Source organism: Microcaecilia unicolor, chromosome 2 (assembly GCF_901765095.1).
Source record: "Microcaecilia unicolor chromosome 2, aMicUni1.1, whole genome shotgun sequence".
NCBI classification, from domain to species: domain Eukaryota; kingdom Metazoa; phylum Chordata; class Amphibia; order Gymnophiona; family Siphonopidae; genus Microcaecilia; species Microcaecilia unicolor.
In genome coordinates this window covers 235,454,984-235,480,987 of record NC_044032.1, presented here as the reverse complement: position 1 = coordinate 235,480,987, position 26,004 = coordinate 235,454,984, and positions in this window count along the sequence as shown.

The following is a 26,004-nucleotide window of genomic DNA, read 5'->3' as shown; positions in this document are numbered from 1 at the left end:
GTCAGTGGCTGTGCTGGCTTTTGCTTGTCTCTGTGTCTGTCTCTGTCTTAGTTTCTCTCTGGCTCTGTGTGCTGATTGCCCTACTGAACCTCACCTGTGTGGGCTATGCCTTTTCCAAGATGGCTGCCGCCGACTCCTCTATGCCAGTATCCAAGATGGCTCCCGCTGGGCTGACTTCTCTGTGTGTCAAGCCTCTGTTTGGATGCAAGGTGATTGCTGCAGCTTGTGCCCCTGGTGTGGAAGGGCTTTATTAATCACTTAGAGACTACAGCCCGGGCCTTTGCAGTTCATTTAGGGCCCTGGTGTATAGAGTGCTCTGTACACTGTTTCAGTGTTTGCTCTGTGTGAGTTTCTATGTTTGACTAGATAGCTTAGGCACCGTGTGGCTTGTTAGCCTGTGTATAGCTTTGCTAGTGCTCTGTGTTTGTTTAGACTAGCCAGCTTAGGCACCGTGTGGCTTGTTAGCCTGTGTATAGCTTTGCTAGTGCTCTGTGTTTGTTTCCAGTGCATGACTTGTTAGCTTGGGCACAGCTTTGTTGTTAGCTGGTGTATAGCTTTCAAGTCTCCTGAGTGTGCTCTGTGTATGTTTCTTGTTTATGATTGGTTTGCCTGGGTATAGCGTTTCTATTAGCCTAGGTACAGTTTACTAGTCATTGTGTTTAAACCTGCCGACTGCCAGAACCCGGACAGTCCCTGCCTGTCGGCCTTGCCTGCGCCTAGGTGCCAGGGGGCACTCCTGGATCTTCATTCCTGTTGTTCCTGCTTGCAAGTTCCAGTTCCGGGTTTTCCTGTAAGTCCTACCGGCTGCCAGAACCTTAGGGCTTAACCCTTGGGGAAAGGTGGTCAAGCGTAGGTGAAGCCTAGGTCCAGTGTGTTCCGGTCCAGTGTGTTCCAGTCCAGCGGGTTTCACTCCTGTATGTTCCAGTCCTGTGGGGCCCTCCAGTGTGTTCCAGTCCAGTGGGCTCCACTCCAGTGCGCACCCGTCCGGTGCGTTCCAGTTCCATGTATTCCGGTGTAGAACTCCAGTCCGGGGTTCTGGTCCAGTTTTGTCTCATCTCTACCTTGGAGGTGATCTTGCCTGCCACTGCCGCTCCACGGTAGTGGCCCATGGGCTCACGAACCCAGTGCTCCCGGGGAAGAAGCCTGACAGCATGCCAAGGTCCGTGAGCACGCGACAGAAACCCCACCCAGCCGACCCAGCTGGGGTCCAGCTCCGTCATTGTGCTGGATCCTTCTATGACTCTTCGTCAGTATCGTGGGAAACTTTTGTCTAATCCTGTTTTGAAGAAGACCCCTGAAGCGGCAGCTGAGAGAAAACGTGTCCGGTGGCTTGGAATCGCTGAAAACCCAGTTTCAGATATGGACCCTTTTATCACGCTCTCAGAGTATCGCCGCAGCCTTGTCTTGAATCCAGCTTTGTGGGATACTCCTGAAGCTGTCGCTGAGAGGAGACGTCTTGGGAATTCCATGCTCTGGGCCCAGCAGGGGTCCAGTCCCATTCAAGCAGCGCGCCCAGACAAGCCTCTGAATCCAGTCCGAGCAGCGCGTCCAGCCAAGCTTCAGAGTCCAGTCCGAGGGACGCTTCTGACCGAGCCGCCTATCCCAGTTCAGGTGGCACTTCCATTCGAGTCTCTGAATCCAGTCCGAGGGATGCTCCTGACCGAGCCTCCGAGTCCAGTCCAGAGGGCGCGTCAAGCCAAGTCTCTGCGTCCAGTTCAAGTGGCGCTGTCTACGGAGTCTCCTAGTACCAGTGTGGATCCCAGTTCCAACCCCATTTTTGAGCTGGATCCGTTTATGACGCTCCAGGAGTACCGGGTTGCCCTTTTGTCTGATCCAGCCTTGAAGGATACCCCTGAAGCTGCCGCAGAGAGAAAGCGTGTCTCCTGGCTTGGGTTTGAAGAAAACCCAGTTTCTGCTATGGATCCCTCTACCAAGCTGTTCTTTTACCGCTTCCAACTCCTCTCGGAGCCAACCCTACGGGATACTCCTGAAGCCCAAGCTGAAAGAAGGTGGCTTAGTAGTCCCGGACCGAGTTGGAGTTCCAGTCAAGATGCTGAGTCTGGATCGAGTTGGGGTTCCAGTCAAGATGCTGAGTCTGGAGCGAGTTGGAGTTCCAGTCAAGATGCTGAGTCTGGAGCGAGTTGCAGTTCCAGTCAAGATGCTGAGTCTGGATCGAGTGGTAGTTCCAGTCAAGATGCTGAGTCTGGATCGAGTTGCGGTTCCAGTCAAGATGCTGAGTCTGGATCGAGTTGCGGTTCCAGTCAAGATGCTGAGTCTGGATCGAGTTGGAGTTCCAGGCAAGATGCTGAGTCTGGATCGAGTTGGAGTTCCAGTCAAGAGGCTGAGTCTGGATCGAGTTGCAGTTCCAGTCAAGATGCTGAGTCTGGATCGAGTTGGAGTTCCAGTCAAGATGCTGAGTCTGGATCGAGTTGCAGTTCCAGTCAAGATGCTGAGTCTGGATCGAGTTGCGGTTCCAGTCAAGATGCTGAGTCTGGATCGAGTTGGGGTTCCAGTCAAGATGCTGAGTCTGGATCAAGTTGGGGTTCCAGTCAAGATGCTGAGCCTGGATCGAGTTGGAGTTCCAGTCAAGATGCTGAGCCTGGATCGAGTTGGAGTTCCAGTCAAGATGCTGAGTCTGGATCGAGTTGGAGTTCCAGTCAAGATGCTGAGTCTGGATCGAGTTGGAGTTCCAGTCAAGATGCTGAGTCTGGATCGAGTTGGAGTTCCAGTCAAGATGCTGAGTCTGGATCGAGTTGCAGTTCCAGTCAAGATGCTGAGTCTGGATCGAGTTGGAGTTCCAGGCAAGATGCTGAGTCTGGATCGAGTTGGAGTTCCAGTCAAGATGCTGAGTCTGGATCGAGTGGGAGTTCCAGTCAAGATGCTGAGTCTGGATCAAGTTGGGGTTCCAGTCAAGATGCTGAGTCTGGATCGAGTTGGAGTTCCAGTCAAGATGCTGAGTCTGGATCGAGTTGCAGTTCCAGTCAAGATGCTGAGTCTGGATCGAGTTGGAGTTCCAGGCAAGATGCTGAGTCTGGATCGAGTTGCGGTTCCAGTCAAGATGCTGAGTCTGGATCGAGTGGGAGTTCCAGTCAAGATGCTGAGTCTGGATCGAGTGGGAGTTCCAGTCAAGAGGCTGAGTCTGGATCGAGTTGCAGTTCCAGTTACAATCAAGGGGTTGATTCCAGTCCCGGTCCAAATCCCGGCTCAGTTTTGGATGCCAACCCAGGTTTCAGTTCCAGATCTGCTTCTGTTCAGACTTCTAGTTCCTGTCAAGACTGGGATGCCACTTTGGGCCCCAGCCCAGCTTCTGATGTCAGCTGGGGTAGTGGCTTCAGCCTTGCTCTTGCCATTACACGGAATTGCCAAGAGGTCCAGGACATTGTGAGTTCCCTCTGGGAAGGGTTACTTTTGAATTTTGTTCCTCTTGATGCATCCATGTTCCTGAGGTTGCCCCGTGGTGATTCGAAGGAGCCTCCTGGTCACAGGTGCTACTTTTGTCTGCCAGTTTTGAACTTCCTTGTGACTTCCAGTCCAGTGATCTATGTCTGGCTTTTGAGACCCATCAGGAGGTTTCACCATAGTTACCCCTGGACACCTGAACTCCTCAGGGAGACCGAGAGGGGGGTCTTGAGGAGGGGGTACTGTTACGTCTGTGGCCGTGACCACCCTCAGACGTACCCTGTTTCTGGGAGTCAGTGGCTGTGCTGGCTTTTGCTTGTCTCTGTGTCTGTCTCTGTCTTAGTTTCTCTCTGGCTCTGTGTGCTGATTGCCCTACTGAACCTCACCTGTGTGGGCTATGCCTTTTCCAAGATGGCTGCCGCCGACTCCTCTATGCCAGTATCCAAGATGGCTCCCGCTGGGCTGACTTCTCTGTGTGTCAAGCCTCTGTTTGGATGCAAGGTGATTGCTGCAGCTTGTGCCCCTGGTGTGGAAGGGCTTTATTAATCACTTAGAGACTACAGCCCGGGCCTTTGCAGTTCATTTAGGGCCCTGGTGTATAGAGTGCTCTGTACACTGTTTCAGTGTTTGCTCTGTGTGAGTTTCTATGTTTGACTAGATAGCTTAGGCACCGTGTGGCTTGTTAGCCTGTGTATAGCTTTGCTAGTGCTCTGTGTTTGTTTAGACTAGCCAGCTTAGGCACCGTGTGGCTTGTTAGCCTGTGTATAGCTTTGCTAGTGCTCTGTGTTTGTTTAGACTAGCCAGCTTAGGCACCGTGTGGCTTGTTAGCCTGTGTATAGCTTTGCTAGTGCTCTGTGTTTGTTTCCAGTGCATGACTTGTTAGCTTGGGCACAGCTTTGTTGTTAGCTGGTGTATAGCTTTGCTAGTGCTCTGTGTTTGTTTCCAGTGCATGACTTGTTAGCTTGGGCACAGCTTTGTTGTTAGCTGGTGTATAGCTTTCAAGTCTCCTGAGTGTGCTCTGTGTATGTTTCTTGTTTATGATTGGTTTGCCTGGGTATAGCGTTTCTATTAGCCTAGGTACAGTTTACTAGTCATTGTGTTTAAACCTGCCGACTGCCAGAACCCGGACAGTCCCTGCCTGTCGGCCTTGCTTGCGCCTAGGTGCCAGGGGGCACTCCTGGATCTTCATTCCTGTTGTTCCTGCTTGCAAGTTCCAGTTCCGGGTTTTCCTGTAAGTCCTACCGGCTGCCAGAACCTTAGGGCTTAACCCTTGGGGAAAGGTGGTCAAGCGTAGGTGAAGCCTAGGTCCAGTGTGTTCCGGTCCAGTGTGTTCCAGTCCAGCGGGTTTCACTCCTGTATGTTCCAGTCCTGTGGGGCCCTCCAGTGTGTTCCAGTCCAGTGGGCTCCACTCCAGTGCGCACCCGTCCGGTGCGTTCCAGTTCCGTGTATTCCGGTGTAGAACTCCAGTCCGGGGTTCTGGTCCAGTTTTGTCTCATCTCTACCTTGGAGGTGATCTTGCCTGCCACTGCCGCTCCACGGTAGTGGCCCATGGGCTCACGAACCCAGTGCTCCCGGGGAAGAAGCCTGACAGCATGCCAAGGTCCGTGAGCACGCGACAATAGGTGTTCTCAGGCTGTAGTTTGGGTGGAGCAGGGCCTCAATGGGTGGCAGTAACTACTCCCCCCAAAATGGCCACATGACAAGTGCGAACTTACCACATGGCCATTTCATTTTTGTTTATTTTCATCTGCTGCGGTAAAAGGGGTCCTGGCGTGTGTGGCAAAAGCAGCAGCACCAAAGCAGACACTATTAGATGCAAAAAGTCATTTATTCAAACAATCCCGACATGGCCATGTTTCACCAAAAAGGCTGTATCAGGGGTATACCTGAATGACTAACAAAAAATAATAAGATCCAGGATTTTAAGTTGTATACTCACTATGATTCTCAGCTCCAGTGATGCCTGAGGGCAAGATGGCCGCTGGAATGCATAACGTTTTTAGCGTTTTTCAGCCGCGGTTTTTTATAAAACTTACATTTCTGAGAAGGCCATCACCTGGAGAACAAGATTCTATAATCGGTTTTGATTTTTAGTTTTTGAACGAAAACACCATTTTTTTTAGCGATTTCAAACTTGTGTTTTTAAGCTAAGCAGTTAACTGAGGAATAGTCACACTTCAGTGTCATTTTTTCTCCTATGTCTTTCCAGCACAATTGTTTTATAATGGTTAAACATCAGAATTTACTTTTAGAATGAAATCACTTAGCAGCATAAATAGAGGGCATGATTTAAGATGGAGGAACTCCTGAATAGACGAATGTAACTGTTGCTCTGCCATCTCTGATTGAGATACTGCTGAAGTAAGTTTTTAACCTCTTTTTCACCTCTTTTTTTAGTACCTTCTTACTCTAATACTGCTCAGAAGTGGCACATTCAGCCACCTGTTATTGTAAGACTGCTTGTGTGAGCTGAGTATATTGTTTAATTTCTTTTTTATTTGTTTACCCCTTTTACCTTTGCACTGCCCAAGAAATCTGATCTTGTTTAGGTAGAAAAATCTTTTTAGTAAAATTCCTTCTCAGCATGAGGTTTTATTAATGGATTTATGCTATTCCTGTAGGTCATCTTGGATGCTCAGTTTTACTGCCAGGGATAAGTCCTGTGCATCCCTGATTAGGTATGTTTACATTGTTTTGATTATTTATATGTTTTTATTGATTTATATGTTTTATGAACACTGTTGTTTGAAAATTCTTTTATGTGTGTTATATGTATATGTGGACTTTTAAGTTAAGCTTTTTGATTTATTAAGGATTCTTATTTAAAGTTTTTAGTTTTTAAACAAATTATTCTGTATTTATTCATATGTATGTGCTAATTGTTATCATTTTTTGTTAGTAGTTCACTATACCCCTAATGCAGCCTTTTTGGTGAAATGTGGCCACATCGGGATTGTTTGAATAAAAGACTTTTTTGCATCTAGTAATGTCTGCTTTGGTTTTGCTGTGCTGTTCTGCTGGAAGACACACTAGTGCTTCTTTCTTGATTTACTGTGCGGCAAAAACAGTCACCGACACTAGCGCAGGGCCCCTTTTACTGCAGATTAGTAAAAGGGTCCTAAAGAAAATAATATAAGGCATTGCTTTTTACTATTTTATTCCTGCTGATATGCCTGAATACCTTGACTATAGAGCTGGCAGCTCTTCAGCTGTTTCACAGCTGCAGTGGGAGTGGGCTAGCAGGCGGAGGAAATGGGATGTAGTGAAATGGCAGATAGCAAGACATTAGGGGTAGAAAGTAAAAAAATAATTATTAAGTGGCAGAGCCAGTGGTAGGAGGCAGGGCTGGTGGTTGGGAGGCGAGGATATTGCTGGGCAGACTTATACGGTCTGTGCCCTGAAAATGACAGATACAAATCAAGGTAAGGTATACACAAAAAGTAGCACATATGAGTTTATCTTGTTGGGCAGACTGGATGGACTGTGCAGGTCTTTTTCTGCCATCATCTACTATGTTACTATGTTATTAACCTTTATTTCCTTCCAGTAATAGCAGAATTTCAGTAGGAATAGTTGTTCGCAGATAACTTGAATGGCCATAAGATGGCAGCATAGATAAAGAGAATTCAGCTAGGAGAAGCGACTGAGCAGTACAAAAATTTGTGTGTAGTTGTGCGAAGGACCCAGGAGGAAAATGAACTGAAGATCTCAATCACCTTTCCTTCAACCATTGGGTTCCTGTTTATATCTCTGGTGCAGGGAGTCAAACCCCAGCTTGCACAATGACAACTTATTTATTTATTTTATAGGATTTATTTACCGCCTTTTTGAAGGAATTTGCTCCAGGCAGTGTACAGTAGAACAGATCAAACATGAGCACTAGGCAATTACAGCAGTAAAAAATATTCAAGTAACAATACAAAGTATTATTATTTTATTATTTATTTAGATTTTGCTCACACTTTTTTCAGTAGTAGCTCAAGGTGAGTTACATTCAGGTACACTGGATATTTCTCTGTCCCAGGAGGGCTCACAATCTAAGTTTGTACCTGAGGCAATGGAGGGTTAAGTGACTTGCCCAAGATCACAAGGAGCAGCAGTGGGATGGTATACTACTTACAATGTCAACACATTTGAAATCTGCAAAGAAAATAAATACAAACCATAGTAAGTGGCCTGGGTAACAAGCTATAGAAAGAAAGAGGGTGCTGAGGAAATTCTTTTCAAAAATGTTTTTTTCCCTCCATTTTACCAGCTCTGATAAGACCTATATAAATAAATATTAGTATGGCCAAAAGGAGCTCTGATGTTCCCAATGGTAAACAGATTGTTTAGAGAAAAAAAAGGAGGACATTATAGGGGAAATATGATATTTTACAGAAAAACTCATATGTCATTGGCTGGTAGAACTTTTTCTGAGAATTGTGGATATTTCTTTAGAAATATTCATTTTAAAAACTGGTGTAAGAAACACACAGGACCTCCAGATAGCTTCCATGCATTGTTGCCTTCAGTGCTTGCTTTGTAGAGGGAACTACAGTATAGAAAATGATCTCTCAAAAACTGGAAGGAAAAAATATGGCCCAATATTCAAACAGGCGTAACCATATAATAGGTGAAAATCCCTTTGTTCACCATGGCACTATTCAGATGGTGCTGGGCTGGAGTGAGGATAGAATGAGTAGCTATATAGATAATGGCCACATTCAGCGGCTGTCTTTATAGTTGAGCAGTTTAATTTAGGCCTAAAGAAAAAAAAATGTCCTGAATTAAACTGTTTAACTATACATATAGCTGCTGAATTTATCACTACAAACAGCTGGTATCAGTGACTGCAATATACATATATTCAGTGCTACAGGCTATAGTCACACTGTATGTACCGCACTGCGTTTAATAAATGCTCACCTGCAATAACCCCCCCCCCCCTTTCAGGACCCCCAAAAAAACAGAAAATGTGGTCTTCAATTCAAATCAAGATTCCCCTAATAATCCCCAACTCCACCCTGGAATTCAGAATTTTTTGAAAATTACTCTTCACCTTGCCCCCCATGGTAGCTGGCATTGATCCCTCCCCCCCCCCTCCCCCCCGATGACCGGATCTCTCTTGTTACTTTGTCTGAAGGTGATTGCACTGGGCCAGTGTGGGGCTTTGAGCAAATTATTAGTATGGGATGCCTTTTGCAGCCACAAAACTCCAGAGATCAAGAAGTTATTAATGAAGCCTGGTTTCATTGGAGGCAATAGCGATGTGCAGTCTGCTGATGTTTCCTGGAACAGGCCTTTCAAAACCTTCATTCAAGACAAGTGAGAAGATTGGATAGTCCAATCTTTACACCAAGGGTAGTCATCAGTGAAATGTGAGAGAAAATCCACCAAAAAGGCGGAGAACTCAAACGCCCCACGGTAAAAACAGTAGTGTAAAAAAAGTGGGAGAGCGACCAAGGATACCAGAAACTGGAGGATGTTAATTAGTAAACAATTTCATAATAAAATTGTTTACTAATTAACATCCTCCAATTTCTGGTATCCTTGGTCGCTCTCCCACTTTTTTTTACACTACTAGTCATCAGTGAAACCCAGAAACCCATCTTCTTCTGAAATGGGTGAAGGAAGCATGGGTTCATCTAGACCCAGGAATTATGCGGAAAAGTTTCTTGAAAATGGACATAGTCAATGTCTTAGATGGCAGAGAAGATAATCTCATCTGGTGCAGTGACAATGATGATGATGTAAGAATATAAGGGGCCCTTTCACAAAGGCACGCTGAAAAATGGCCTGCGGTAGTGTAGACGTGTGTTTTGGGTGCGCGCAGAATCATTTTTCAGCACACCTCTAAAAAATGCCTTTTTAAAATTTTTGCTGAAAATGGGTGTGCAGCAAAATGAAAATTGCCACTTGTCCATTTTGGGTCTGAGACTTTACCGCTAACTGTTGACCTAGCGGTAAGGTCTCACACAGTAACTGGGTGGTAATGGTCTACATATGTAAAATGCCGATTACCAGCAAATTACCACCCGCACACCAGAAAATAAATATATTTTCCTGCGCGTGTAGTGGGCGCGTTTCAAAAATTAAATTACCGCAAGGGCCACGCGGTAGCCGGGTGGCAACTCAAAATTGATACACGTTGGTCGCGCATAGGCGCCTACACGGCTTAGTAAAAGGGCCCCATAGTATTGCCATACTAGGAAAAACCAAAGGTCCATCGAACTCAGTATCTTGTTTTGAACAGTGGCCAATCCAGGTCACATGTACCTGGCAAGATCCCAGAACAGTGAAACAGATTTTATTCTGCTTATCTGAGAAATAAGCAGTGAATTTTCACAAGTCCAACTTCAAAATGGCATGTGAATTTTTCTTTAGGAAATTATCCAAACCTTTATTAAACCTTGCTAAGCTACAGTAACTGCTTTTATCACATTCTCAAGCAACAAATTCCAGAGTTTAATTATATGTTGAGTGAAGAAATGTTTTCTCTGATTTGTTTTAAACTTACTATTTTGTAGCTTCATTGCGTGCCCTCTAGTCCTAGTATTTTTGGAAAGGGTAAACAAGCAATTCACGTCTACCCGTTCCACTCCACTCAGTATTTTATAGGCCTCTATCATATTTCCCCTCAACCATCTTTTCTCAAAGCTGAAGAGTCCAAGCCATTTCAGCCTTTCCTCATAGGAAAGTCATTTCATCCCCTTTATCATTTTCGTCGCCCTTCTCTATACCTTTCTAATTCCACTATATCTTTTTTGAGATGCGGTGACCAGAATTGCACACAGTATTCAAGGTGCGGTCGCACCATGGAGCAATACAAAAGCATTATAATATTCTCAATTTTGTTTTCCATTCCTTTCCTAATAATTCCTAACATTCTATTTGCTTTCTTAACCACAACTGCACACTGAGCAGAGGGTTTCATCAACAATGACACCTAGTTCCTTTTCCTGGGCAGTGACTCCTAGTGTGGAACCTTGCATCATACAGCTATAGTTTGGATTCGTCTTTCCTACATTTGCTCACATTAAATGCCATCTACTGTTTGGATGCCCAGTCTCCCAGTCTCGTAAAGTCCTCTTGCAATTTTTCACAATCCTTTTGCTATTTAACAACTTTGAATAACATTGTGTCATCAGCAAATTTAATTACCTCATTAGTTATTCCCATCTGTAGATCATTTATAAATATGTTTAAAAGCAGTGATCCCAGCACAGACCCCTGGGGAACCCCACTAACTAACTTTCTCCATTGAGAATACTTACCATTTAACCCTATTCTCTATTTTAACCAGCTCTTAATCCACAATACACTGGCTGCAAAGAACAAATACTCAAAAAACTCCAAACAGCCCAGAACACGGCAGCCAGACTCATATTCGGAAAAATATGAAAGTGCAAAACCCCTACGAGAGAAGCTCCACTGGCTTCCACTCAAAGAACGCATTACATTCAAAATATGTACCCTAACTCACAAAATCATCCATGGCGACGCCCCAGCCTACATGTCTGACCTGATAGACCTACCACCCAGGAACGCTAAAAAATCATCTCGCACATTCCTTAATCTCCATTTCCCCAACTGTAAAGGTCTAAAATACAAACTAATGCACGCATCAACCTTTTCCTATATGAGCACGCAACGTTGCCACGCAACCTAAGAGCGATCTATGAACTGACCAACTTCCGCAAACTACTGAAGACCCATCTCTTTGACAAAACATACCACAAAGATCAACACATGTGAAATACCCCACTTATATCCAGTAATGTCTAATAATGCCTTCTGCTTTATTATTATTATGTATTTCCTTACCACACATCCCAAATATATATTCTTTTCTCATTTCCATTATCCATGAAATATTGTAAGCCACTTTGAGTCTGCAAATAGGTGGGAAAATGTGGGATACAAATGCAATAAATAAATAAAATAAATAAGACATTACCTCCTATCCCATGACATCGTTCATGAGGTACTTTTTCAAATGCATTCTGAAAATCCAGATACACAATATTGACTGGCTCATTTTTATCCATATGTTTATTCACCCCTTCAAAGAAATGTAGTAGATTGGTGAGGCAAAAGTTCCATTAACCAAATAAGTACATAAGTACATAAGTAGTGCCATACTGGGAAAGACCAAAGGTCCATCTAGCCCAGCATCCTGTTACCGACAGTGGCCAATCCAGGTCAAGGGCACCTGGCACGCTCCCCAAACGTAAAAACATTCCAGACAAGTTATACCTGAAAATGCGGAATTTTTCCAAGTCCATTTAATAGCGGTCTATGGACTTGTCCTTTAGGAATCTATCTAACCCCTTTTTAAACTCCGTCAAGCTAACCGCCCGTACCACGTTCTCCGGCAACGAATTCCAGAGTCTAATTACACGTTGGGTGAAGAAAAATTTTCTCCAATTCGTTTTAAATTTACCACACTGTAGCTTCAACTCATGCCCTCTAGTCCTAGTATTTTTGGATAGCGTGAACAGTCGCTTCACATCCACCCGATCCATTCCACTCATTATTTTATACACTTCTATCATATCTCCCCTCAGCCGTCTCTTCTCCAAGCTGAAAAGCCCTAGCCTTCTCAGCCTCTCTTCATAGGAAAGTCGTCCCATCCCCACTATCATTTTCGTCGCCCTTCGCTGTACCTTTTCCAATTCTACTATATCTTTTTTGAGATACGGAGACCAGTACTGAACACAATACTCCAGGTGCGGTCGCACCATGGAGCGATACAACGGCATTATAACATCCGCACACCTGGACTCCATACCCTTCCTAATAACACCCAACATTCTATTCGCTTTCCTAGCCGCAGCAGCACACTGAGCAGAAGGTTTCAGCGTATCATCGACGACGACACCCAGATCCCTTTCTTGATCCGTAACTCCTAACGCGGAACCTTGCAAGACGTAGCTATAATTCGGGTTCCTCTTACCCACATGCATCACTTTGCACTTGTCAACATTGAACTTCATCTGCCACTTGCACGCCCATTCTCCCAGTCTCGCAAGGTCCTCCTGTAATCGTTCACATTCCTCCTGCGACTTGACGACCCTGAATAATTTTGTGTCATCGGCGAATTTAATTACCTCACTAGTTATTCCCATCTCTAGGTCATTTATAAATACATTAAAAAGCAACGGACCCAGCACAGACCCCTGCGGGACCCCACTAACTACCCTCCTCCACTGAGAATACTGGCCACGCAATCCTACTCTCTGCTTCCTATCTTTCAACCAGTTCTTAATCCATAATAATACCCTACCTCCGATTCCATGACTCTGCAATTTCTTCAGGAGTCTTTCGTGCGGCACTTTGTCAAACGCCTTCTGAAAATCCAGATATACAATATCAACCGGCTCCCCATTGTCCACATGTTTGCTTACCCCCTCAAAAAAATGCATTAGATTGGTGAGGCAAGACTTCCCTTCACTAAATCCGTGCTGACTTTGTCTCATCAGTCCATGTTTTTGTATATGCTCTGCAATTTTATTCTTAATAATAGCCTCCACCATCTTGCCCGGCACCGACGTCAGACTCACCGGTCTATAATTTCCCGGATCTCCTCTGGAACCCTTCTTAAAAATCGGAGTAACATTGGCTACCCTCCAGTCTTCCGGTACTACACTCGATTTTAGGGACAGATTGCATATTTCTAACAGTAGCTCCGCAAGTTCATTTTTTAGTTCTATTAATACTCTGGGATGAATACCATCAGGTCCCGGTGATTTACTACTCTTCAGCTTGCTGAACTGACCCATTACATCCTCCAAGGTTACAGAGAATTTGTTTAGTTTCTCCGACTCCCCCGCTTCAAATATTCTTTCCGGCACCGGTGTCCCCCCCAAATCCTCCTCGGTGAAGACCGAAGCAAAGAATTCATTTAATTTCTCCGCTACGGCTTTGTCCTCCTTGATCGCCCCTTTAACACCATTTTCGTCCAGCGGCCCAACCGACTCTTTGGCCGGTTTCCTGCTTTTAATGTATCTAAAAAAATTTTTACTATGTATTTTTGCTTCCAACGCTAATTTCTTCTCAAAGTCCTTTTTTGCCCTCCTTATCTCCGCTTTGCATTTGGCTTGGCATTCCTTATGATCTATCCTGTTACTTTCAGTTGGTTCTCTTCTCCACTTTCTGAAGGATTGTTTTTTGGCTCTAATGATTTCCTTTATCTTACTGTTTAGCCACGCCGGCTGACGTTTAGTCTTTTTTCCCTTTTTTCTAATACGTGGAATATATTTGTCCTGAACCTCCAGGATGGTGTTTTTAAACAGCATCCACGCCTGATGCAAGTTTTTTACTCTGCGAGCTGCTCCTTTCAGTCTTTTTTTCACCATTTTTCTCATTTTGTCGTAATCACCTTTTCTATAGTTAAACGCTAGCGTACTTGATTTCCTAGTTTCACTTCCTTCAATGCCAATATCAAAACCGATCATATTATGATCACTGTTCTCAAGCGGCCCTCGTATCGTTACCCCCTGCACTAGATCATGAGCACCATTAAGGACTAAGTCTAGTATTTTTCCTTCTCTTGTCGGCTTCCATGAAGCTGTCCTTGATTTCATCAAGAAATCCTATGTCCCTTGCGTGTACAGATGTTACATTAACCCAGTCTATATGCGGGTAATTGAAATCCCCCATTATTATTGTGTTGCCCAGTTTGTTTGCGTCCCTGATTTCCTTTAACATTTCCGCATCCGTCTGTTTGTCCTGGCCAGGCGGACGGTAGTACACTCCTATCACTATCCTTTTCCCCTTTGCACATGGAATTTCAATCCATGTTGGCTTTGTCTCATTAATCCAATTTATGCATATATATATATATATATATATATATATATATATATATATATATATATACTCAGTAACATTGCTCTTTGACGCTACCATTTTGCCTGGCACCAACATCAGGCTCACTGGTCTATAATTTCTTGAATCATCTCTGGAACCATTTCTAAAAATTGGTGTGACATTGGCCACCCTCCAATCTTCTGGTATCATGCTTGTTTTTAAAAGATAAATTACATATTACTAACAATAACTCTGCAAGCTCATTTCTTAGTTATATCAGTATTCTGGTATATATACAGTGGTGTGCTGGTAAATGTTTAACAACAGGCTCTCTCCCCGGTCCCCCTCTGTGCCCCCCCCCCCAAATTGCAGAGCTGGCTATAGCCGGGGAGATAGCCTGGGGGGGGGGGCAATGCATTACTTCAGGAAAAAAAATTAAATGACCCCAGGTTCCAATCTAATTCATGTTTAATGTGCGATAAAATGCCATAAATAAGTAAATAAATGTAAACTTTTAATGTTGAGCACCTGATTTTCAAAGTGAACATATTCCAAACACTATAATGAAAATAAAATGATTTTTTTTCTACCTTTGTTGTCTGGTGACTGTTTTTCTGATCATGCTGGCCCAGTATCCGATTCTGCTGCTATCTGTCCTCTTAACTCCGTTTCCAGGGCTTCCTTTCCATTTATTTCTTTCCTTTCCTCCTTTCTTCTTCATTTCTGGTCCTCAGCTTCTGCCTATTTTCTTCATCCATGTGCAGTTTTTCTCCTCTCTTCCTTTTCCCTCATCTCATCTCCTTCCTCACTCTTTCCTCCCCTCCATCCATGCCCAGCATTTCTTCTCTCTCCCCTCCTCTCCCCTGCCCTCCATCCACCCATGTCCAGCGACCTTTCTCTGCCCCTGCCCTGCATGCACCCATACCCAGTGACCCTCCTTTCCCCTGCCCTCCATCCACCCATGTCCAGCAGTGACCCTCCTCTCCCCTGCCCTGCATACACCCATACCCAGCGACCCTTCTCTCCCCTGCCCTGCATGCACCAATACCCAATGACCCTCCTTTCCCCTGCTCTCCATCCACCCATGTCCAGCAGCGACCCTCCTCTCCCCTGCCCTCCATCCACCCATGTCCAGCAGTGACCCTCCTCTCCCCTGCCCTGCATGCACCCATACCCAGTGACCCTTCTCTCACCTCCATCCACCCATGCCCAGCGACTCCCTTCTCTCCCCTGCCACCCCTCCCGAGTTGTTCACTGACGACTTCTCCTCCCTCCCTCCGGATCCATCCCTCACTGACCTGTCCTTCGAATTCTTCGGGGCAGGCAGTCTTGCCTGCCCGCTACCAGCGCTGACTCTCCCCTGCCGGTTCGCGCTTCAAAATGGCTGTGAGACTTCAGCAGAAGTCTCGCGAGGCCGCCTCTGGAAGTCTCAGTGGCCATTTTTAAAGTGCGAAATGGCAGGGGAGAGTCAGCGCTGGTAGCAGGCAGGCAAGACTGCCTGCCCTAAAGAATTAGAAGAGTCAGGTCGGTGATGTGAGGGACCGGATCGGGCGGGCGGGCGATCGGGAGGGAGGGAGGGAGGGAGGGAGGGAGGGGAGCCGGCTCGCACTAGGGAACAACCGGCTCGCAAGTCACTACAAAATTTAACAACCGGCTCTTGCAAGCCAGTGCAAGCCGGCTCCAGCACACCACTGGATATATACCATCCAGTCCAGGAGATTTGCAATCTTTAATTTATCAACATGCCCCATTACATATTTCAGGTTTGCAAAGATTTTTTCAGTTTCTCTGACTCATCAGCTTTGAATACCATTTCTAGCACTGGTATCTCCCCCATATCTTCCTTGGTGAAGACCAATGCAAAGAATTCATTTAATCTCTCCACTATGGCCTTGTCTTCCCTGAGTGCCCCATTTTACCCCTCAGTCATCTAGCAGTCCAGCTGATTCTTTTACCAGCTTTCTGCTTCTAATATACCTAATGATGTTTTTATGTGTTTCTGCCTCCAACACAACCTTCTTTTCAACGACTCTCTTTGCCTTCCTCATTAGTGCTTTGCATTTCTTTTTTTTTTCTTTTTTTTATTTTATTTTTATAAACACAGTGCATCAATGTGTGCTCGCAGGCACTTTAAACTTACAGATTACAAGTGCTTTGCATTTCAATTGCCATTCTTTATGCTGTTTTCTACAGTTGGACCCTTCTTCCATTTTCTGAAGGATGTTCTTTTAGCTCTAATAGCTTCCTTCACCTCACTTTTTAACCATGATGGTTGTCATTTGCCCTTCCTTCCACCTTTTTTAATATCTGGAATATATCTGGTCTGGGATTCTAGTTTGGTATTTTTGAACAACATCCATGCCTGATATTATTTTTTTTACCTTTGCAGCTGTTCTTCTAAGTTTTTTTTTTTTTTGGGGGGGGGGGGGTTGTTTTTTACCATTCTCCTAATTTTATCATAGTTTCCTTTTTTAAAATTGAATGCTTATGCATTGGATTTCCTGTGTGTACTTACTCCAGAGATTTTATCAAATCTAATCATGTTATGATCACTGTTAAAAGCAGCCCCAGCACCGTTACCTCCTGCACTAGATCATGCGTTTCATTAAGGACTAGGTCTAAAATTTTTCCTCCTTTTGTTGGTTCCTGAACCAGCTGCTCCATAAAACAGTCCTTGATTTCATCTAGGACTGATGCCCTGATGTTACATTTATCTAGTTAATATCAGGGTAATTAAAATCATCCATTATTATTATTGTGTTCCCCAGTTAGCCTCCCTAATTTCTGCTAACATATCTACATCTGTCAGTTCATCCTGGCCAAGTAGACAGTAGTACACTCCTATCACTATCATTTTCCCTTTTACACAAGAAATTTATATCCATAGGAATTCCAAGGTGTGTTTTGTGTCATGCAAAAGTTATAGTCTATTCGATTAAATGCCCTTCTTAATGTATAATGGTAACCCTCCACTAATTCGATCCACCATATCACTGTGATATAATTTGTACCCTGGTATGACAGTGTCCCATTTTTCTTTCCACCAGGTCTCAGAGATGCCTACAATATCTATCTATTTTTCATTATGTGCAATATATTCTAACTGTCACATGATATTTCTTAGGCTTCTGGCATTTCCATACAAACATTTCAAACAATGGGGCCCTTTTTTCTAAGGCACGCCTAAAAGTGGCCTACATTGGTGTAGGCACGTGTTTTGGACTGACGCTGGTCCATTTCCTCAGAGCACCTTGAAAAAAACGCAATTTTTTGTGCCGGAAAATGGATGTGCGGCAAAATTAAAACCAGTGCATGTCCATTTTTGGCCTGAGACCTTACCCCCACCCATTGGCTTAGCGGTAAGGTCTCACGTGCTAACCACACGGTAAGCATTCAATGCATGTCAACTGCCAATTACTGCTGGCTAAGCGCCACATGGTAGAAAATAGAAAATATTTTCTACCGCGTGTTTTGGGCACACGCCAAAATGGAATTACCACCTGGGGCACGCGATAGCCGGGTGGTAGTGCCAATTTGATGCATGTTAGATGCATGTAGGCATATGTGCCTTAGTAAAAGGGCCCCAATGTTTTTTATTCCTATTTACAGCTTGCTCAGCAGTTGACAGTGATAATTTGCAGTCCTGAAAATTGGTCTGCTCTTTATTTAAAGACACCTGGTGGAGCATTTTTGATATGACATTTAAGTTCGAATTTAGACATTTTGCTCAAAACGACTGGAATCTGAATAGCAAATATAGCCATTTTTGAAACAGTAAAACATCTATCTTTTTTTTTTTAAGACTGCTTGCTAGAAGTTTTTGTGTTCTGTGCGTTTATCTTTTCGGTCCATTTTCAAATAAAATATGTCCAAGTGAAAAATGCATAGAATCAAGCCATTGGGATGTAGGAGGAGCAAGTATTTTTAGTAGACTGGCCACACAGACATCTCAGCAGAGTAGTGGGGCACCCTAGGGGTTACTGCAGTGGACTTCACTAAAAGCTCCCAGATACTCTTTTCACAGTTGCTCCATAGTGAGCCCTCCAAAACCCACCAAAAACCTACTGCACCCAACTGTACACCACAACAATAGTCCTTATGCCTGCAGGTGTTACATCAGGGAGTGCCAGGGACATAAAATTTCTACATGTCCTAAACGACTGCTTCTTGAAGCAACTAGTCCAGGAACCAATGAGAGGGGGCGCCATTTTGAATCTACTGCTTGGTGGTGTGCAGGACATAGTGCGAGAGGTGGTGGTGTTGAGTCCCCTGGAAAACAGAGCTACTATCTGGGATGAACCCACAAAGGAAATCTACTGTAGCTGCATTTTATTTTCGAAAGGAAGAGTATAATAAAATGTGGAAATGGTTAAAAAGAAACTAAAAGGATCAGCTGCTAAGGTTAGGACAATAAATCAGGTAGGGATGTTATTCAAAAATACCATCTTGGAAGCCCAATCCAGATGCATTCCACGTATTTTCAAAGGTGAAAAGAAGAGAAAATGACAGCCAGTGTGGTTAAGATGGTGAAGTAAATGAGACTATTACAACCAAAAGATTGTCCTGCATAGAATGGAGAAAGGATCCAAATGAAGAAAATAAGAAGCAACATAAGCACTGGCAAGTCAGATGCAAAGCATTGATAAAGAAGGCTAAAACAGAATATGAAGAAAAACTTGCCACAGAGGCTAAAACTCAGAGTAACAACTTTTTCAGGTACATCAGAAGCAGAAAGCCTGCGAGGGAATCTGTTGGACCATTAGATCATGAAGGAGCAAAAGGGGCACTCATTGAGGACAAGGTCATAGCAGAGAAACTGAATGAATTCTTTCTTTCAATCTTTATGGATGAAGATGTAAGAGACCTGCCTGTACCGGAAATGGTTTTCAAGGGAACTGAAAGAAATATCGATGAACCTGGAAGATGTACTGAGCCAAATTGACAAATTAAATAGTAGTAAATCATCTGGACTGGATGGCATATATCCAAGGGTACTCAAAGAACCCAAGCATGAAATTGCTGATCTGCCATTAAAATCATCCATAATACCTGAAGATTGGAAGGTGGCCAATGTGCCACCAATTTTTTTAAAAGGGTTCTAAGGGTGATCCGGGAAATTACAGAGCGGTAAGCCTGACGTCAGTGCCAGGCAAAATAGTGGAAACTATTATAAAGAATAAAATTAGAAAACACTTAGACAAACATGGTTTAATGGGACAGAGTCAGCATGGGTTCAGCCAAGGGAAGTCTTGTCTCACCAATTTGCTTCATTTCTTTGAAGGTGTGAATAAACATGTGGATAAAGGTGGGCCAGTTGATGTGGAGGGGCATAATCGATAGAGACACCCAAGTTTTGCTGAGGATGTCCTCGCAAAACATCCTGGTGGAGGGGTGGGGAAACCCATATTTTCAAAACAAGATGGGCGTCCATCTTTTGTTTCGATAATACGGTCGGGGACGCCCAAATCTTGTCATTTAGGTCATCCCTAGAGATGGTCGTCCCCAGACTTGGTCGTTTCTGATTTTCGGTGATAATGGAAACTAAGGACACCCATCTCAGAAATGACCAAATGCAAGCCCTTTGGTCATGGGAGGAGCCAGCATTCGTAGTGCATTGGTCCCCCTGACATGTCAGGACACCAAGCGGGCACCCTAGGGGGCACTGCAGTGGACTTCATAAAAGGCTTGCAGGTACATAGTTCCCTTACCTTCTGTGCTGAGCCCCCAAAACTCCCCCAAAACCCACTACCCACAACTGTACACCACTACCATAGCCCTTACAGGTGAATGGGGGGCACCTAGATGTAGGTACAGTGGGTTTTTGGTGGGTTTTGGAGGGCTCACATTTACCACCACAAGTATAACAGATAGGGAGGGATGGGCCTGGGTCCGCCTGCCTGAAGTGCACTGCACCCACTAAAACTGCTCCAGGGACCTGAGTATGACATTTGAGGCTGGCACAAAATGTTTTAAAAGATATTTTTTGAGGGTGGGAGGGGGTTAGTGACCACAGGGGAAGTAAGGGGAGGTCATCCCCTATTCTCTCCGGTGGTCATCTGGTCAGTTCGGGCACCTTTTTGTGTCTTGGTCATAAGAAAAACAGGACCAGGTAAAGTCGTCCAAGTGCTCATCAGTGGCGTAGCCAGACAGCCAATTTTGGGTGGGCCTGAACCCAAAGTGGGCGTGCACAAAATTTTCTCTCTAACCCCCTCCCCCAGCATTTCCCAACTCAAAAGATAAATACTTTAGCTGATGAAGATCCCCAAGCTCTGTCACCTGAAAACGTCCACCAAAGATGGCCAGAATTTACTTTTACCAAGCTTGGTCGGAAGCAGCAACTCCTTGAGCCACCGATAGCGGCACCCCATGCGTGCTTAGTTGTCAGTGGCTCAAGGATGCTGCCCCCATCTGCCAAGCTCAGCAGAAGGGATTTCTGGCCACCTTCAGTGGAGGTCCTCAGCTAGCAGGGCTCGGGGATCCCCACCAGCTACAGCAAGGGTCAGGGCTGCTGTTAGCCATGCTGGGGCCCAGGGCAGAAAATAAAGAAGCCCTCTCCTCTTTAATCTCCCCATCTGCCCTTACAGTCTCACACTGACAGACCATCACCAAATACAGAACAAGGGATTACAAATTAGAAATAAAAATATGTAGACAAAAATTGAACTGAGAACCTCAACATTTAGTGCAACACTGGAGAAATAAAAACAAAAATGTATTTCCTTTTCTACTGAACACAATAAAACTGAACATATTCCATTTAAAACATTCAAAATAAAATTATTTTTCTACCTTTTGTTGTCTGGACATTTTATTTTTCTATCATGTTGGTTTCAGTTTCTCCTTCCCACTTTCCTGTCGTCTTCTGCTAATTCTTCAAGCAACTGTTGTCCATTTGTCTTTTCTCTCCTCTCGTTCCATTTCCTCACTACAACTGCTTCTGAAATATTGATCTTTCCATTTTAGCTCTTTCCTTTCTGTATTTTGTTCTTTTCTGCCTCTGTCCACTCCAATTTAACCCTCTTTCTAAACTTTTCCTCCTTTTTACTTTTCAGATATCTATCAAATTTTCATCTCCTTTCACCCACTAGCTCACCCATATCCAAACTCATTCCTTCCCAGCCTTCCATTCCCTTCCATCTTCAATCTACGCACCATTACCATATTTCTACCACCTGTAATCACTATCCTCTCATTCATTTCATTACCATCTCCCCTCTCTCTTTATTCTCTCTTCACTCTCATAGCCTGACATCTCCCTTTTACCCCCTCCCTCCATTGTCCTGCATTTCTCTCTCTTACCCATTGTCCAGCATATCTCCCTTCTGCCCCTGGATCCAATATCTCCCTCTTCCCCCTCTCTTGTGCAGCATCTCTCCTTCCCTTTGCTCCACCTCTATGTCCAACATCTCTCCCATATTGTCCACTATCTCTTTCTTTCTTTCTTTCTTTCTTTCTTTCTTTCTTTCTTTCTTTCTTTCTTTCTCTCTCCCTGCCTTGAGCCCCTGGTCTAACATCTTTTTCTCTCCCCTCCAGCCATGTTCAATATTTCCCTCTCTCATCTCTCACTCCCTTCCCTCCACTGTCATGTCCAACACTTTTTTCCTCTATCGTCCTTTGCCACTCCTCTGCAGCCTTTCCCTTCCTCTCCCCACCATAGCCATATCAAACAATTCTCCCTCTCTTTTCCTCCTGCATCTCTCCCTTCCCTATTTCAAACAATTATTTCTCCACCCCACCGTTTCACTCACTCACTCGCTCTCTCCACCCCACCCCCTCTCACGGGGCAGGCCCAGGGCAAGGACACTGATGCCCAACCACTAGTTTCTCCTCCTGGCCACTGCTGTAGTGTGGGGGCCTTGAGGAATTGCTGTAAGGCAGCTTTCATGCCCTTCCCTGCCTCTCTCTCCACCCCTGTGTCCCACCGCGCCTGCAACGAAGATGGTTGTCCTCCCCGCCGGTGCTGCCTCTGTCCCTGCCTGCATTCTTTTCTTCGATTGTCGCATCACCGGCAGCGCTGCCATTCACTCAGGCAGCTCCGCTCCCCTCTGCCGCGTCCATCTGGCCCTACGTAAACAGGAAGTGCGTCAGAAAGCCAGATGGACGCGGCAGAGGGGAGCGGAGCTGCCTGAGTGAATGGCAGCGCTGCCGGCGACGCGACAATCGAAGAAAAGAATGCAGGCAGGGACAGAGGCAGGGTAGCGTGCAGGGGCTGAGGCAGCGCCGGCGGGGAGGACAACCATTTTCGTTGCAGCGCGCCACATGCGAGGGATGTTGGGTGGGCCTGGAGGGAAAGTGGGTGGGCCTGGTCTGTAATTTCCTGGATCACCCCTGGAACTCTTTCTAAAAATCGACATTACATTGATCACTCTTCAATCTTCAGTTACTAAGGATGATTTTAATGACAGGTTACAGATCAGTAGCAACAGATCAGCAATTTCATTTTTTAGTCCTTTCAGTATCCTAGGGTTCATACCTTCTGGTCCAGGTGATATACTATTCTCTAATTTGTCAATTTGGATCAGTATATCTTCCAGGTTTACTGAGATTTCTTTCAGTTTCTCTGCATCATCACCCTTGAAAACCATTTCCGATGTAGATAGATCTCTTATATCTTCTTCCGTATAAAGACTGAAGCAAAGAGTTCAATCTTTCTGCTATGGCCTTGTTCTTCCTGAATGCCCCTTTTGCTCCTTGATCTAATGGTCCCATTCCCTCCCAGGCTTTCTGGTTCTGATGTACCTGAAGAAATTGTTTCTGTGAGTTTTTGCCTCTGTGGGAAGTTTCTCTTTATATTCTTTTTTAGTCTTCTTTTCTTCTTTATCAGTACTTTGTATCTAACTTGCCAGTTTACATCATTTATATGCAAAGGGATTTGGATTTCTAAGTAGTTCAAAGTGAAGTACATTCAAGTACAGTAGGTATTTATGTATCACTTGAGGGCTCACATTCTAAGTTTGTACCTGAGGCAATGAAGGGTTAAGTGACTTGATCAAGAGCACTAGGAACATCAGTGAGATTTGAATCCCTGGCTTTCAGCCCACAGCTCTAACCATTAGACTGCTCCTTCACTCTACTAAAGAAGATCCCAGCATCAGACTTCTGGAAGATTCTTTAAAAATAAACTTTGGGAAAGCAAAACACATGACTACCTTTTAATCAAAGAGTTTTTTTAAATGCTTAGAAAGTGAAGCTTTCATAATAGGTGCATTGTTCTATTGCAGGGAAGATGTCCAAAAAGGACCATCCATCTTCCTAACCGGCATTCAAAGAGTTCTGTGGCAATGCTACTTCTGTAATCATTCAATTGCTATTGAACTACACAGATGGCCTCACCATTAAGTGGTTTACAATTATCCTGTTCTATCCATGTCAATACATATTTACATTCGCATTCCCAACAATAATGAAAATACAACTTATAAAACATAAGGTCAGTCTACCATAAAAACAGGTCTGTCTGTACTTTGCTGACGTCGAAATGCTGACTCTTATGAAAATACATTGTGGTCAGCAAGAAGTGTGGAAAATACATTTCACTCTGATCAAAAAAACTGAGCAAATGCAGTACGTGATCCAGCTGCGTTAGGATATCAACTGTGTGGATCATTTGCCCAGAGTCACAGGGATGTGCAGTGGGAGAAAAGTAACACACCTTTAGTGATGTGATTAATCGCGATTGGAATTTTTATTGAAATGCAGCTCTAATAGAAAGCTCTTCCATTTGTGCATAGTTACACAACTTTCCCATGTAAAACAGCAGTTACTGATCACAACAAACTGAGGAATGCAGTAACTCTTAAGCGCCCTGTCATGTGAGACAGAAATGAACTGACAGTAGCCCACATGACTGACACCATTATCAGTCAAATGAAATTTCTGACAAACCATGTTTAAGATTCTGAAATGCAAGGACTGGAGATGGAAACAAGAAGTGGGGAAGCAAGGATGCAAATTTGAGGGATTAAAATTGCATGCCATTGCAGCACACAGCAGAAGCAGAGGACAGTAAGAGCACTATTAGCACTGCAGGTGGCAAAAAGAAGAACCAACAAAAAGGGATGGTAAGGTACGAGCTGAAATAGAACATCACCACTCGACTACCTGCGACTCACTACTAAGAAAATTCCATTTGGAAGCAATCTTGCTCCTTAAGAAAAGAACTTGGCTCTCACTTCTTGAGGACCACTCCATCTCTGGAGGAGCCTGACCCAAGAGCTTAATACAGTCAATAACAATAGCACCCAAACTCTTCCTCCTGCTCTAGGTAAGATTAAAGCCAGAGGGCTTAGCAGTTACTACATGACAATGATAGTGTAGGTAACCCAGAGGAAAACTGACACAAGAGAGGAGAAAGAAGCAACTATGAAACATCCCCGTATGAGGAAAGGCTAAAGAGGTTAGGGCTCTTCAGCTCGGAAAAGAGACAGCTGAGGGGGGATATGATGGGGGATATGATTGATACATCAAATAATACTACATAGAAATTTAAAATGAGCTATTCCAACATTAACAGTAATCCTGAAATATACAACTCTATTTTAAGAATTGATAGAATAATAAAAATAGCTGAGTAGACAATGTCAATATAGAATTGATATATAAAGAGACTCATCTAGAATGATAGTGAGTAAAACTATGCTAATCAATTATTAGATAGGTAATCTTTAAAATCCTGAGTGGTGTGGAGCGGATGGAGGTGTATCAATTTTTCACTCATTCAAAAAGTAGGAAGACCAGGGGACACTCAATGAAATTGCATGGAAATACTTTTAAAACAAATAGGAGGAAAGCAAGCTCTGGAACTCACTGCTGGAGGATGTAGTAATGGTGGTTAGCATATCTGGGTTTAAAAAAAGGTTTGGACAAGTTTCTGGAGGAAAAGTCCATAGTCTGTTGTTCAGATGCACATGGTGAAACCAATGCTTGCCCTGGGATTTGTAGCATGGAATGTTGGTACTAATTGGGATTCTACCAGGTATTTGTGACTTGGCAACTGAAGCAGAAAACTGGGCTAAATGGACCAATGGTCTGACCCAGTATGGCTATTCTTATGTTCACTAATCCTTAGGAAAATGCAATTTGACTTTAACCTGACATTTCACATTTGAAGTGTTTCTCTTTGTAACCCATAGCATGATGTACTTCCTCGATCTCACTAAAAGTAAATCTGGCTGCCTCTAAACATTTAGGAACTCGTATAAGGCTTACAAAATAGCCTGGTTACTCTACTAAACCTATAAACTATGTTTAGACTTTGCCTTGTCTATCATCTTACGTAAAAAGAGTGTGTACATTGAAGCATTATGAAACAATAAAACTGTCATAATGTAACAAATTGTCTGAGTTTGAGTAAAAATTAACAGAGGAAATAGAGTGGCATCATAAAAGCGAAGGTATACCAGTGCCTGTGCTTTGGATACCTCAGTACCACAGGAGTACAGATCAAGAACATACAGAGGAAGAGAGGAAACATTTTGAACTGTTTTCATGGGTGCAGTTAGTGAATAGTCAGGAATCACTAATCTAATCTAATCTAATCTGAGATTTGTACTGAGAATCAAATCTGTTCACATACAAGAAACTCACATTAACATAACGAATTATATGAAATTATAAAGATAATAACATAAACAACTTAATATTTAATAAAAATGTTTTCAACCTTCTGTGTAGTAAACAAATGCTGTCTTTAAACCAAATGATTCCTGTTAAAAAGGGGGAATTTCAAATAGCCCTTTAACACGCTATCAACATGTAAGGCAAACTGCATAGTTGCTAGCATATAAAAAGACTCTAGATGAGTAAACATTT